Here is a 5,147-nt window from a genome sequence, read left to right on the forward strand (position 1 = left end):
CCCTCCAGTGACATGAACTCGCCCAGCGGGCTTCGTCTGTGAACCGGAGATTGCTACTGTATGAGCCGGGCTGTAGTATGTGCCGGGGAGGTAGAAGAGGAAGACGACGTTGTCTGGTGCGGCCTGAGGACTCCATCTCAAGGGACTATAGACGCAGAAAGGCAGCATGGAAAAAGCTTTTGTACAATCAGTGCCCTCAAAATTGGAAAGACTACCAGTTCTTTGCAGGTGTTTTTAAACGTACAGTTGTCAAGTCAAAAGAAGATTACAAAAGGCGGAAGTTCGATTATCTTTCTAGATCCAAGAATAAAAAAGCGTTTTTTAACATCCTACGTAGAAAGAAAATGATTCCGCAATCAACAAATACAGACTCTATTATTTTGTTGGCTGAAGAAACAAAAGCTTCGTTAGAAGTGATTGGTAAGAAATTAGAGCAACGTTTTTCCAGCCAACTATATCAAATATATTCTGGGTGATTATCTGGTTCATTCACTGATAAAGACAGTCATTGAGATGGATGCTTCGCAAAATAAAGAAAAAAGTAACATTTTGACTTTCCCTCGTCATCTCGATTGGTCATTTTTTTTCTTTGTTTTCAAGATTTTGTTCCCACTATCGTAGCAGAATTTTCACGATAAGTTTAGCTCTTTGCAAATGAACAGCATCGACTGGTTCGGCTGTAATTTTAACTGATTCGCTATCAGTGTATTCTTCCATCACTGCAAATGAGAACACCCACGTGCTGAGTACTTTCAAATCATAGTTCCACCGTAAATACAGTTGGTTAAATTGGTTTGGTTACCAGGGCATAAGGGACTCTTTTTCAATGAATTACTTACCTGGTATCGGATTTCTGGTGATCATTGAGGTCAGGCTCCCGTGCGGAGGCTTCTCCAATGCACTGAGGTGGGCTGAAGCATGCCACTACGCCAAACAGGGGCAGATGGGGCATGTCCCTGCGTTCCTTTTTTTCGTTTCTTTCTCTTTTCTCAATGAAATGGCTGATGCATTAGTTAAGTCGTCATTAAATGACCCGGCTATTCCCATATTACTAGCATCCAAATTCAATAGAGGGGCTCGCATATAGGAGAATAAATATATGCTAGAAATTTTTTTTACCATTCAAAATAAACACATTGGAATTTCAATACCTAAATTATCCTTGGAATAGCATAATATGTCACACGCTTGTAAATGAAGTCGCAATCACTAGGCTAAGGGGTCAAATTCCGTATCTTAATTTTTATTTACACAGAGCTGGTCTGGCTGCTGTTGGTTTTGTACAGTCCCTGAGACAATAGACCTTTACCTAACTTATTGTAAAGGATCCGCTGCATTGCGCAAAATTACATTAATTGACGTCTTCCGTCACGTAAGACTGAAGTTACACATTCCCAAATGTACTTTTTTGGGGGGCTTTGTCCCTTGAATTCAGGGACGGGAAAGTTGCCCATGCCGTGCAGGAGTTTATCAAAGCTTCAAAAAGATTCAGACTGTGAAACATATGACTCTCTAATCACTTTTTTAATTGCTTTATTCATTCATTTAATTATTGATGTTGCTGAAATTATATCTCCTTCATTTTCTATATGCATTATTTCTAATTGCCAATTTTCTCACACTTAATTGTTTTTCTTTTTATCTCTCTCATTAGTGTAAAAGACATGAGCTAACAAATTGACAGTATTTCGTTAAAACTACCCGACTATTGGCCAATTCTTGAGAGTGGGTGTGTGCCACAGATTGAAGGCTCTTTACTCCTTTCTTCCAGTCGTGACCGTAGACGGAGTGCACATAGGAGTGAAATGCAACAACAGTTTAATAAACTATGCGTTGTGAACACGCAGGCACGCGCGGCTAGATGATCTCTACGACGCGGAGTCTAGTCCCTCGCACATAGTCCCGCCGATTGCTCTCTTCGTGACCACGTGACGTCGTACACTTGGCGCCGTCTCGTAGCACCCACGACACATCCTCTTGTCTGAAATAACCCTCCTGCTCGTCACAGGTCGAGCCTACTTAGTGCTTTAACCATTCGCCCACTTCTTGTCGTCACCACTGTTTGTAGAGGCTGCAGATGCTTGCTAATACGTCTCGTGAGACCTCCACCAGCTGTGCTCACGATGTATGAGCGAGGCATGTGAGCCGGCCCGATGACAACCTCTGTTGTTGGAGTACCTGACAGAATGCCTACAGCCGTATGCGTTTGAATGGGATCTCTTGCCCAGGCCCTGTGCCTTGCCGTGATCTGTGCCCAGGTACTGTTGGCCCTGTTTGGCTTTGAAGGCTTTGTTTAGTTTTCTAAATTCTAACGTGCTCCACCGTGGGTTCAGCCTGTGTGATGCCACGGGCAGATCGGTTCGTAGACGCCTTTTCATGAGGGGTTCCGCTGGTGTAAATCCTTCTTTCTATGGAGTGTCTCTGTGCGCGAGCAGAGCCTTGTAGAAGTTTGGCGATTTCATGATCAGCTGTTTAGCAGTCTGAACTATCCTTTCTGCTGTGTCATTACCTTGAGGGAACTAGGAGCTACTGGTTATGTGGCTTGTTATTCACTGAGTAACGAACGCCTTGAACTGTTCCGGAGCAAACTGAGGGCCATTGTCTGATCGTATGATTGCTGGTTCCCCAAACCACGTGAATATCTGGCACAGTGCTTGTGTTATGTTTGTTGTGGTGGTATGCTTTAACTTCTACAATTCAAAGAAGCCACAGTAATAGTCCACTACTACGTGCTAGTTGACTCCATTCATACAGAAGAGATCGATTCCTACCGCTTTTCAGAGGTGTTTGGGAAATGAGTAGTGCATCATGGACTCGACGTGTGGTTTGCGGAGTTGTTGGCAGACAGGACATCTTAACAGATAACTTTGGGTGGGCTGGTTGATCTCTGGCCACCTCACCGATTGAGAGCGCTCGAGCCCCACATCTCCCAATGCCCTGATGGCGAGCATGCAAGTGTTCTAGCACATCACTTTGCATGCTTGGTGGAATGAAAATGCGGCTGCCCTTGAGTAAAAGGCAATCTACTTTATGGGCGAATTGCGAATACCTTTGAACGTCCGGAGGTAGTGCCGCTTCTTTGGGCCATGACGTCGTACAGTACCCACACAACAATTTGTCCTCGGCAAGAGGTCAGCGAGAGGTCTGTGACTGACTGCGAAGTGGTTGGCCCGGCCATGGCAAGCAACGTAAGGCCAATCTTGGGGATTGACATTGGACTCACGCCAGCCGGCGTCGGCACACAACGTAGGTGAAACCGCGTCGGCCAACGAGCCCGAGTGCGTGTTGAACGCGGGTTGACCGTGGCCCGACCTTACATAACCATTGATTTACCGATGGCTGCAAATCGTTGGCCAACGTTCCTTGCTCTGCTTACCTTTTTTTGCATTTTGTGCACATGACATTGGCTCAGTGCACACGTAAGACGAAATTAAATGCCTCTGAAGTCTGCACTTGTTAGAATGTAAGTACGTAACACGCAATATAAGAAAGGCGAACGTAAGCTTCCTCGCTTTGTATGTTTATTTTGCAGTTGTGTAAATGCACTTTCATGCAACATTGTTCTTTCTTCTTTCTTCTTATTTATATTCCATTGGTTCTAATAACTTCCCCTGCACATTCCTTGGCGTTACTGTCTGTTAGATCTCATCAATATTGTGTTAAAACACGGAAAAAACGAGCCCTTAGGTATATACCTCTTTCCCTTATTTCATTGAACGAGCGTCTCGTACCGGCAGACTTGGTGTGTTTAGGTTGTATAAAAGGGACAATTATTCAGCTGCCCTCTCATAATAAGTTCACGTGCTACGTGACGCCAAAACATGCGCATAATAGTGTTTTCACACTCGCCGTTTGGCTTATAGCTGGCGCTGACTGTCACTCCTACTTCTAAATTCACATATAAACCCAAAAAAGTGGATGGAGGGAAGGCCGCTGTGATAGCTCAGTGGTTAGAGCATCGAACGCGCTTTTCGAAGGTCGTAGGTTCGATTCCTGCTCACGGCTGGTAATTTTTTCATCCACTTTTCTTTCTTCTTTCTCCTTATTTATATTCCATTGGTTATAATAACTTCCCCTGTACATTCCTTGGCATTACTGTCTGTTAGATCTCATTAATATTGTGTTAAAACACGGAAAAAACGAGCCCTTAAGTATACATCTCTTTCCCTTATTTCATTGAACGAGGGTCTCGTACTGGCAGACTTGGTGTGTTTAGGTTGTATAAAAGGGACAATTATTCAGCTGCCCGCTCATAATAAGTTCACGTGCTACGTGACGCCAAACATGCGAATAAGAGTGTTTTCACACTCGTCGCTCGGCTTATAGATGGCGCTGTCACTGCTACTTCTAAATTCACATATAAACCCAAAAAAAGGGGATGGAGGGAAGGCCGCTGTGATAGCTCAGTGGTTAGAGCATCGAACGCGTTATTCGAAGGTCGTAGGTTCGATTCCTGCTCACGGCTGGTAATTTTTTCATCCACTTTTCTTTCTTCTTTCTTCTTATATTCCATTGGTTCTAATAACTTCCCCTGTACATTCCTTAGCATTACTGTCTGTTAGATCTCATTAATATTGTACACGGAAAAAACGAGCCCTTAGGTATACACCTCTTTCCCATATATATATATATATATATATATATATATATATATATATATACGTGTGTGTGTTTACTGTTCACATATACAAGTTATATTTCTTAAAACAAAATGCAGCAACGCCTCCCTACACTTTTGACACTTAATAAAAGAACTATACCTATAATACTAAACATCGTCATAAATTTTCTCCCTTGCAGCGGTGTCACGCCAATATAATATTAGGAAAGCAGTACAATTTAAGCTGACGATACAAAATGATAACTGGTTGCAGTGAACTTACGCAGAGTAACAGACGGGCTATGTATACTATTCAACTGGCATTAATATGTTTGAGATAACCCCTTTCACATAGAGTTACTGACTAGGAGGTACAGGCGTTCTTTCAGCCCCGCTCCCTGGCTCAGCCTCCTGGAGCTTGCATAAAAAAAGTAAAGTGAGCGCCAAAGCACCCGGTTCAAACAAGAAAGCCTTTCAAAAAGCATTAAATATTATCTTCCATAAAACTGGGATGATAAAACTAACTCGGTACCGATATAAATGTTGC

At 43.2% G+C, this 5,147-nt stretch overlaps 1 non-coding gene across 1 annotated transcript; it reads left to right on the top strand.

Moving 5' to 3' along the window:
• Positions 1 to 3,932: 3,932 nt before the first annotated feature.
• On the top strand, positions 3,933 to 4,005 carry TRNAA-CGC (transfer RNA alanine (anticodon CGC)). The gene has a single exon. It is a non-coding gene; the product is annotated as a tRNA-Ala (tRNA).
• Positions 4,006 to 5,147: the final 1,142 nt, after the last annotated feature.

This window comes from Rhipicephalus microplus, chromosome 6, assembly GCF_043290135.1.
Source record: "Rhipicephalus microplus isolate Deutch F79 chromosome 6, USDA_Rmic, whole genome shotgun sequence".
NCBI lineage: Eukaryota > Metazoa > Arthropoda > Arachnida > Ixodida > Ixodidae > Rhipicephalus > Rhipicephalus microplus.